The 11,461-nt window shown below is 42.2% G+C and overlaps 1 protein-coding gene across 1 annotated transcript in view; it reads right to left on the reverse strand.

Annotated features, from left to right (window-relative positions):
- LOC126455447 (fatty acyl-CoA reductase 1-like) overlaps positions 1-776 on the reverse strand; it is a 232,787-nt gene extending 232,011 nt beyond the window's left edge. The window contains exon 1 of the mRNA XM_050091198.1: positions 694-776. The gene's annotated coding sequence lies outside the window, so the exon portion shown is untranslated. The remainder of the gene's footprint in view (positions 1-693) is intronic.
- Between the last annotated feature and the right edge of the window lie 10,685 nt (positions 777-11,461).

Below are 11,461 nucleotides of genomic sequence, written 5' to 3' on the forward strand. Positions count from 1 at the left end.
CAGGGTGTTCGGAAATTCTCGTTTGAGACTTCTAAGGCATGTAAAGGAGAATGAGTACATAATATTTTGAATGGGAACCCATGCCCGAAAATAACAGCACAAGTCAAGTTTAAACTGTCAGACCACATTTCGTCGCATCGCCGGAGACCATGGAGTCTCACAGCCTTTTTAAAAGATTTCACACAATAGTTCAAGAAAGATTTACTTATGACGATGAACGCGTAAACACGTTGCATAGCCAAAAACTAGCACATTCATTTACACTTTTACGACACAGAGGCCATGACTCGCATATTTCAGACAACTATGAATCTCTAGATACTGCTCTGTTACATTTTCACACAGTGAATTATCGATGTATTACGAAGTTCGTCTCTCGCGAATTATTACATTCTTTAAATTTATCTCTCGAATACAGCAATTTATGGACGCAAAAGTCATCGTGTTAGTATATGTGTAATCCCACAGCAATACTAAATGAAAAATAGTTCCTCCTTAGATGACAACTACACAGCGTACATAGCAAACACAAACCTCAGGTACGCTATCACAATTTTATTTTTGCTGAGGAGGAATAGAAAGGGAAGAAAATGAAATTTATATTGGACTGTGGTAGTAGTATCTTAACAGTATTCTTGATACGGAGCCAAAACACTGTACATCCGGGTGATCTGGCTACTGCGTCTGACTTACCTGGCAGAAATGCGGTTGGCGACAGTTAACTGGAAACAGACGAACTCTGCAGTGTCTGCTTGGGCAACCAGAGCGATATAACCTTCTAACGTCAGTGAATCAGTTTTACTTTTATTGCAGCTCACCGTGAGACAATACACCCGGAATGCCGCCTTGTATGCTAATTGCCGTCGACAGTTACAGCTGAATCATTATTACTTGCGAGTGCATTGTGCTAGGTCGCTAATTTTTTTATGCATGTGAACTTACAGTACTACCACCTTAGCATACGTTTCTATTGAACGCTCATTCACATCTAGCTTCTACCAGCACACACAAGTTTTTAATTCTCAGCTGCTAGCTCCAGTGCTATGATAACGAGGACTATATCGCAGAATCGATGCTCTGAATCAGTCTCTTTTAGCTGACCCTGTTTCAGAGACATCTCTTTACTAGATCGAACGTCTGTCCTGGCGCTGCGTTTCGGGATAAGGATTCGTTTCCGGTAGCAACGAGGTGCAATTCACCATCCGGCCGTTCTGATTATACTTTCTCAGTGATTTGGTAACGTTTGGTGAACCCGATGCGGCTCTACCATTGCAGGTTCTACTCCCTTGGTTCTCCAACTGAGCTGGTGGCACTTCTCCCATATCTCTACCAAACTTTATTCCTACCCCTCGCTATGCACGCGAGCTTCGTCACACTTTTGTAATATAAGTGCCTGCAACAGGTCTTACCAAGATTCCCTATGCCCGCAATGCTCACCTACATCTGCACTATTACTCTGCGATACAGATTTAAGTACTTGGCAGCTGCTTCATAGAACCACTTTCAGACCTTTTTCAGCTGTTCCACTCTCGAGCAGCACCTGAGAGAAAAACAGCCCACTTGCGACGTCTGAGTTCTCTTATTTTACTACGATGGTCATTTCTCCCTCTGTATGTGGAACTAAACAAAATAGTTTCACCGTCTGCGGTGAAAGTTGGTGATTAAAATTTTGTCAAACATCTAGCCGAACGAAAAACGCCTGTTTTACAAATTGACGACTTCAACAAGCATATAATTTCGCTGATACTCTCTCCGTAATTTCGCGATGATACGAAATGAGCTGCCGTTACTAGAACTTTTTCGGTGTCCTTCGTCAGTCCTATCTCGTAGGGGTTGAATGTGCCGAAACAAAAGCTCCAGAAGAAAACGAAGAAGCGTAGTGTAAGCAGTCTCTCTACTAGATTTTTCGAACTATGGCTTTCTGTTAAGTGGCTAAAACATAATTAAAAGGTCTGTGTTCCTCTCATGCGATAATACGTTTACGTTCTAGATAATTAATATACTGTCATCTGTTCAACAATATACCAGAGAAGAGAGTAAAATGAATGTGCCCAGGCACTGCTACGTCCATTGCTGTAACAAACCTACAACATTCATGATTTTTAATCATCTCGGAGTGCTGTGATGACGGAAGGTGACCTTTCTGGGTGTGAATGGGCGGAAGACCGGAGGCAGCCCCCAGATATTTTGGAAACAACCGTTCTTGGAGAAGCGTGGGTTTTATCGTGGAACGAGAACACTCGATTGAACGGCAGAGCCACTATTTTTACACCAAATTTCTTTCTCTGACGTATCTGTCAGTGGTAACCGGTTGACAAAGGCTGACAACAGAATACTGAGTTTTTGGAGACAGAATCAATAACTGTCACTTTGTCAACTAACTTGACTCAGTTTATACACATTGAAACTTGATGTCACTAGAGATGAAGCTGTCCATAAACTTCATTCACTCTCACCCCTAATCTCTGTCTTTACTACAGAACATTTTGCTATAGGAAAGTAGATGCCACCGTTGCAAACTACAAATTACCCTCACAGTGCCAAGGACGAGGGGTGGGATGGTGCGGAGGGGGGAGGGAGAGGGGGAACCAAGAGTAACGGGAACTGGTTGCTGCGGAGAGGGAGAGGGAGCAACCCATCGTTCGACCAGGTGTCCGTTAGGTCACGCCACCTGTGCGACGAATATGCATGTGAGTAACGAATTTGCGTGTCGCGTTTCTGTTGGTTTCCTGTCCCATGCTGTTTTCTGCTGAGCTCGCCCTCCCTCTGTCTCATCACAGTGTTGCAGTATGCAGAGGCCTGGCTCACCTGCGACACACTGCTCATTTCCTGGTTCCGTCTCTGCCTCTGACGTGACTGCGCTTTGCTTGTAGCAATGCGAATGAGTTTTAATAAAATTTCCTAATTTTCAACACCTTAGTATGACGTGCCGTAACAGAGTGGAGAAAGCAATGATGAAAATCATTACGCATTATTGTTAGAATTAATCTTTCGCTCAGTGACGAAAAGTGCGATGTTTTGAACTTCAAGGAAGATTAAAACTGTGTGACGGAACACAGCTCAGCAGTATATACCAAGTGGTTATAATTAAATTGCAGGCACTCACAGAGGTCCTGTATGGAGTATGATTATCACAGCGTAGAGAAACTGGCTAGATATTCACACGCATTAACACGGAACCGATTTACGACCGTGATTGACTTGGGAGACGGGTCCAAGCAGCGACGTCATCGGTCCCATAGAATTAGGGAAGGATGGCGAAGAAAATCAGCCGTGCCCCGTCAAAGGGTCCATTCCAGCATTTGCCTGAAGCGATTTATGGAAATCACGCTGGCCAGACGCGGGTTTGAACAGTCTTCCTCCCGAATCCGAGACCAGTGTGCTAACCACTGCGCCACCTCGCTCGCTGTTCACGCTGGAAAAACAAAAAAACAAAAAAAAAACTTCCTATTTTGACCACCATGAGCAAATCTGGCGCTATACAGCTTCTCGTCAATGTCTCCAGTGCTTATATTCAACAAATTTTTGTAAGGGGTTGTTAATAGTATCAACATTGCGCCTTTCTCGCTTGTTTGACCTTTTCTACCCGCGTCTGGTTCCCAGTCCATTGCGTATGGAAACATTGTTATACGTCTTTCTTGCACAGACAGCGCCACAATTGTGCATCATGGCCGAAACTGGAACTAATTTTTTTTCCAGCGTACATCTAATGTATTAGAAATGTACCAAGTTTCACTGCCATAACTGCACTTTAATTGTAAGCATCCGTTACATGCATTTAGTCTTCTGCAATAAACTTAGCTGGCCAGCTTTAACTGCCCTTCATCTCTGAAGGCCACACAATCTCAGCGTAAGATAACACCCAACCGCCACTAGTGTACTTCTGCTTTTAATTGTCTGCCATTTGCTTCTTGAAATGTCACTAAGTTCCCAGTGCTGCTCGCTACCTTGTAATTTCCGACCCAATGCGTGTATACGCCACCGTACCAGTTGTATGATATGTTAAAATATGCGTTACGTGTGTGACTACTGAAGTTGTATTGTTCTCTTTTCAATTAATGGCTGATCATGGGAAAAATGCGTGACGCATTTGAAAAAGGATTTCGCTGTCGAATACCTGCTCTCAATACATAACAAGCCAAAAGCCATCCTTCTTCACAGCAACGACTACACACTGTTCCCGTCTTTTCTGTGGAACTGAGGGAGCTACAAATTTCAAATGAATACCGACGTGGCAAATGTTATAATTTTATTCATTTAATCAATAGCGAAAACCAAGGAACAAAATACTCCGGAGCGAAAACAAACACTACGCTCACATGTAACATATCTTCCGGAAGACGAAAACCGAATTTCGGAAAACATTTTTCGCTGGCGTGTCCACTTGTTGAGGTCTGAAGCGGATTTGCTTCCCCTGTTAAATACGCCGTATGGAAAACAACTTTTCAATTTTCTGATTTAGTCAGCACAGTTTCTGTAGGTCTTCACTTAAATATTAGAGGTAGACATCTTCATGCTCAGTCTCACATTTCTGCTTCTTTTCCGTTGCACAATAAATCACTCTGTCCGTATTAGTAGCCTGTTTTGGAAACAAGACATAACCTGACAGCCCAATCGGTTTACGAAAGAGATCTTACAAAACCAAGGAGAACACACAGAGATGCTGTTAACTCGTCCGTCACGGAGACACAAAGATATTACAGTTAGACTACTTGTCAAATGTTTACGTCGCCACAAGACATTTATCATAATTTGTATCTCCGTGCTAATGAAATTAGTTTGGACTCCAATTTTGTCATATAAACGTTTTCATTTTAATGTACAAAGCTTACAACATCAATAAACGTTTACTGAAGACTACGAGATAAACAGTAACATTTCCATGAGAATTTTCGTGAGCATTTCCGTGAAGCATAAAATACGTAAGGACGAAACGCGATTTTTAATGTGCAGCAATTGTGCAAATGTAATACATGGAATAGAAACAGCAACCGGCTGCGGAAGATAGTAGTAGTCAGAAGCTCCCGACCTAGGTTCCAACCCACATAAATGGACCATCTTCAGAAGTCCTATTAACTAGAAATAAGTATATACAGATAAAAGTGTAACGTTCAGAAAACTAGGATTTTATAAAAACACAACAAACACACAGGGAAAGTTATTACAATATGCAGTAAAAATACGTCCACTTGTTATCATAAATGCAGTCTGAATGGTCACGCGCAAAACACAGCAGAGTGGCCGGCTGGCCAAGTGCCTAACATTGGCACTGACATATTTCAAAGAGGCCAAAAGTTATGAATTATTAAATTAAGCCCCAACTTCCGTTTTACATGCTGATCATGATGTGCCGCCAATAGGCGTAGTTGCAATTACAATTGACAATCGTAAAAACAGCCGTCTGGCTGGCATACATAAAATCATAGACATATCAGATGTGGCGTATGTGACCAGCAGCGGACAAACATACAACTCGCGGAGCAACATTCATGTGTGAACAGAAAACTGCGCCTCGACGGCCGTGATACACCCTGCCGTCTACAGCCGCAGCTAGCAGCTGATGTAACTGTACCACATGCCAAAATCTGAACATTTTTATAACATAAATTCAGGAGACAGTGGGTGACAGAAAGCATCAAAAATTGTCACAATAGGACAAGTAGGCTTATGAAAATTACACAAGCAGTGACATGATTGTACATACATGCACAACATTTTATTAGGAACACTTATGAAGAGGGTATGTACTTATTTCTAGGTAATAAGACTTACGAAGAAGGCTCATTTCTATGGGTTTAAACCTATGTCAAGAGCTTTCGTGTGCTACCTTCCGCTGCTGGTGGCTGTTTTTATTCCATATATCGTACTTTTTTAATTTTAAACGAACTTTATTCACTATCTTTTATAAAAGATTGGTAATCAAGAATTTAAATTTGCATCAAACACAATTTTTGAGCGCAATTGTAATTAGAAATAAGATGTGCCTTTTCATAAAAATGAGAGTTAGATATATGTTTAATTAGTATATACCTGATGAAGTTTATATTTAAAGAACACAGACATTTGGAAAAAATGAAGAAAGTAACGCAGAAGCAAGACACGAAGTAGCGATTACCAGATTGTAATGCTACCGATTTTAACCATCTTCATGTATTTTACGCTTCGCAGAAACGCAAGTGTAATATCCACCTCTGTTTAAATATTTGTATTGAGGGAGGAACGAAACCAGAGCTCTTAAATGGCAGGTGAACGTTCTACCACAAAGCATCACTGCCTATCGAAAAGCATGCACTCTATTTTAGGACATTACAGACGGTTGGGAAACTTCAGAATCTATTTTCTCTATATTCCTAATTTCTGAGATTTGCATCGAACTGCTTTGAAAACCTGGCATTTGAGTTCTGAACTACACGCACTATAAATATAAAAAAATTACAAAAATACGACTGCCAGTGGTGAAAGTTGTGGTCAAATTTCATATTTTATTAAAGAACACCATCGATTTCCTAAAGCAAAAAAATGATGTGTTCCAGGTGCTGATTTGAATTAATATACGGGGTGAGTCACCTGACTTTACCGCTGGATATATTTCGTAAACCACATCAAATACTGACGAATCGATTCCACAGACCGAACGTGAGGAGAGGGGCTAGTGTAATTGGTTAATACAAGCCATAAAAAAATGCACGGAAGTATGTTTTTTAACACAAACCTGCGTTTTTTTTAAAATGGAACCCCGTTAGTCTTGTTGGCACATCTGAACATATAAACAAATACGTAATCAGTGCCGTTTGTTGCATTGAAAAATGTTAATTACATCCGGAGATATTGTAACCTAAAGTTGACGCTTGAGTACCACTCCTCCGCTGTTCGATCGTGTGTATCGCAGAGCACCGAATTACGTAGGGATCCAAAGGGAACGGTGATGGACCTTAGGTACAGAAGAGACTGGAACAGCACATTACGTCCACATGCTAACAACTTTTTATTGGTCTTTATCACTGACGCATATGTACATTACCATGTAGGGTGAGGTACACGTATACACGTGGTTTTTGTTTTCAATTACGGAGTGGAATAGAGTGTGTCCCGAGATGTCAGGTCAATAGATGTTCAATGTGGTGGCCATCATTTTCTGCACACAATTGAAATCTCTGGCGTAATGAATGTCATACACGCCGCAGTAGATCTGGTGTAATGTCGCCGCAGGCTGCCACAATACGTTGTTTCATATGCTCTGGAGTTGTAGGCACGTCACAGTACACATTCTCCTTTAACGTACCCCACAGAAACAAGTCCAGAGGTGTAAGATTAGGAGAACGGGCTGGCCAATTTATGTGTCCTCCACGTCCTACGAAACGCCCGTCGAACATCCTGTCAAGGATCAGCCTAGTGTTAATTGCGGAATGTGCAGGTGCACCATCACGCTGGTACCACATACGTCGACGCGTTTCCAGTGGGACTTTTTCGAGCAACTTTGGCAGATCATTCTGTAGAAACGCGATGTATGTTGCAGCTGTTTGGGTCCCTGCAATGAAGTGAGGACCAATGAGGTGGTCGCCAATGATTCCGCACCATACATTTACAGTTCACGGTCGCTGTCGCTCTACCTGTCTGAGCCAGCGAGGATTGTCCACGGACCAGCAATGCATGTTCCGTAGATTCACTGCCCCGTGGTTTGTGAAACCCGCTTCATCGGTAAACAGGTAGAACTGCAACGCATTCTCTGTTAATGCCCATTGACAGAATTGCACTCGATGATTAAAGTCATCACCATGTAATTGCTGATGTAGCGACACATGAAACGGGTGAAAGCGGTGACGGTGCAGTATGCACATGACACTACTTTGACTCAGTCCATCGGCTCTAGCAATGTCCCGTGTACTCATGTGTGGGTTCATGGCAACAGCAGCTAACACACCAACTGCACCCTCTTCCCCTGTGACGGGCCTGTTAAGGACCCGTTTGTGTGCAACGACCATACCTGTTGCATACAGTTGGCGGTAGATGTTTTGCAATGTGCGGCAAGTTGGATGCTCTCTGTCCGGGTACCGTTCTGCATACACCCTGCAGGCGTTTGCTGTATTTCTTCGACACTCGCCATAGATGAGTATCATCTCCGCCTTTTCAGAGTTCGAATACACCATGGTCACAGTTCCTACAACACTACACTATCACAGACGTCTGGTAACACAGCGTACTACAGTTGGTCTGCGTGCGGAGACGAATGCAGAATAACAATAGCAGCGAGCGCTACATGCGCGCACTGCGACAGCTCGACCAAACCACAACAGTGCACTACAGCCACACTCGTAAACACGGTCGTCATCGTAAACATGTCCCTGCAGATGCTGCTCACCGACCGTGGCCCGTGTTCGTTACAACACGCAACTGAACGTCCGAGGTTTCAAGCGTCAACTTTAGGTTATAATATCTCCGGATGTAATTGACATTTTACAATGCAACAAATGGCACTGATTGCGTATTTGTTTATACGTTCAGGTGTGCTAACAAAACTAACGTGGTTCTATTTTTAAAAAAACGTAGGTTTGTGTAAAAAAAAACATACTTCCGTGCATTTTTGTATGGTTTGTATTAAACAATTACACAAGCCCCTCTCCTCACGTTCGGTCTGTGGAATCGGTTCGTCAGTATTTGATGTGGTTTACGAAATATATCCAGCGGTAACGTTAGGTGACTCACCCTGTATATATTATACGAACGTAGAGCATTGAATCATCTATTGCATCTGCGACACAATGGGCAACTTACAGGCTTCAAACGCAATAGTCTGTCATTTGCAGAAGAAATGGAAACAATTAAGATTACCAAAATTCAAGTTCATCAACAATAAAACCTTGAGTGGCATATAGAATTGATATGAGTACTTCCATTATTTTAGAGAGATATTGTCTCTAAGAATCGAGAGGAAAACTACAGCACATGAAACGAAATCGTTACTTATTACTATAACTAATTTCCATTCGGTGTCAAAGACTTTTGCCTTCGAGACATCGACTTTTCATCAACGTCTTATTGCCCCATCGTCCCTGGCTATGTTCCACCTTTGTCTTGACCCGGCTCTGTCATTGATCGTCTTGTGTTGAATGTAAAGAAAGCAGAACTTCTCATCGTGTAGAGAAAAACTCGTTAAAAACACCTTCTTTCTTCTTTCCTAAAACCGTGTTTAGTCAGTTCGTTTGTCCTTGCCCATGTTTGTGTGTATGAGTGTGTTTATTTTTGCATCACATATTATAATTAAATTTTTGCCTTATTTAGTAGTTGGTTAAAGGAAACACAGTCTGTAAATGCCTTAGAGAATCTTGACAGCACAGTTCTGGTTGGTAAGCATTGCAGCGTTTCTTGAAATTTCGTTTTGTAAAGAATCTCTACTAGGCATACTTTAAATGCAGATAGAGGTGTTAACAACATAGCTTATATTGCCTAGTGTAGAACATAATGCATCGTCTTCTGTCCCAGTATAACTGTTCTTGAAAAGAAGTTATAGAAACGCTAGGTGATATCATTTCATTCTGTAGAGCAGCGACAACATATCCTCAGATTGAAGTACCAACACCCTTCATGTATTTGGACGTAGAGAGAACACTGTAACATTTGACAGGCATCATCAAGTTAAACGTGGAAATATTTACATCGAAGGTCCACTGCATCTTTCAGCAAGTGAAGGCCAACAAAATGTAATAAATTAGATTCTTTCACTAGCTGAAAGTAATTCTGATTGCCTATTTGTTCGTGCGATTGCCTGCTTAGCATTTTAGCCAACATGTGCTTCATCCAGTTATAAGTTTCGTCAGATTAGTTTCACTACGTCCCCTTATTCAGTCCTAAATATGTTTGCCTGCTTGTTTACCGTGTTACAAGCTGCCTTGAAAAAAGAATTAGTCACCCCTAGGTAAATCATTACAGGTACCATGTAACACGATGTAATTCTCCCCCTGGATCAGACGGTCGCCTGGATTCAGTTGGAAAGTGTCCACAAGGTCGTGCAGGTGCGTCGCATCCAGGTTAAACCGTTCGCTGAGAATCCATCTCGCAGTTCCACCAAATTGCGGGGATGCCGAAATCGGGGTTTTACGCTCTGGTCAAAGATGTACCACAGATTTTCTGTGGGATTCAAGTCAGGTGATTTTGCAGGCCAATCGAGATGTAATGCGGTGGGGAAATGTTCAGAAAACCAGTCTCGTATTCTCCCACCTCGATTAACTTTGCCGTTGTCTTTACGTGCCTGAATGAGCAGTGGGCACTTGCAAGAAGTGTCCGACACCATACGTTCATTGCAAGTAGTTCCCGTCTCAATTTTCTCTTTGTAGCAGACTGGGCTGGAGCTTCATTCACTGCCTGCAGCGATTCCCGTCGGGTTTGGAGTCTCGCGTCTCTGATCCCTTTCAGTTAGGATATCTTTCCTATCACTGTTCTGACGTCGTGCCTCTTGGTCTCTGTTTGCAGACACATTGAACAGTCCCCCGCGAAACAGATCCAACAATTTTATTCATCGCATGCCCATGGGCATGGCCAAATAAGGAGCCCTTTTCTAGCCATTCTGTGCCGCCGCATCGTCACATTTTCCCATATTCACACGCAATGTCTGCTTGAACATAAATGTCTGAGTGATTACTATTGACTTATTTTCACAAAGAGGTAATGCGTGTGCGGCTGAGCACGTGAGTCGATCGCTGCGCCATCTGTAAGGGTTCAGCGATTCATCTGAGTGTGCGCATTGGAGTGACCAATCTTTTGTCCTGTGAACTGATATGTCCCAGATGCTTTACACTTCGCACCAGGAAACAACAGGGCATGAGATTTAAGCTGCTCAAACAAAATGTATAGATTCTGTAGGCGCAATTCCTGCGTGGTCCCGGTAATTCGGAAGCCTTCTGAATAATAAAGGCAAATGTTGATTTCTGGGATTAGTTTTTCGAGGTACCTCTGAAATATTGCGATCCCAAATGAAAATCTGTAATAACGAAACATGCTGAATAACGGAATAATTGTTAAGATCTGTTTTGTCTAATCATCTAGGGGCAGTTTACAATAGGATTTCAGAGAGGTCTATCTCCGAAAAAATTGGCCTCCCGGCCAATTTTGCCAACTATTCTTCTGTTCTAGGAATTGAAACAGATCTACCTAGCTTGAGTATTAATGGAGAACTTCAAATCACCATTAATTCTCAATGATCCATTTGGTCTCTTAACTACTACCATGGACGTTGCCCATTAGCTAGAAAATACGGGGGATATTATTTCCGTAGTTTGCAATGTTCTACTTCCACTTTATAGCGCATGGCGAAGGTCCCTAGAAGTGCTCTACAAACGTTAGGCAATATCACTTTAAGGGTAAGTGCACTCAGAACACTTTAGCACAGTATAATGTAGGTTCAAATAGTTGCTGATATTGCGTACATAACGCATAAAATTCGTTGAATGGAATCACAGTTCAAACT

This window comes from Schistocerca serialis, chromosome 2 (genome assembly GCF_023864345.2).
Source record: "Schistocerca serialis cubense isolate TAMUIC-IGC-003099 chromosome 2, iqSchSeri2.2, whole genome shotgun sequence".
NCBI classification, from domain to species: Eukaryota; Metazoa; Arthropoda; class Insecta; order Orthoptera; family Acrididae; genus Schistocerca; species Schistocerca serialis.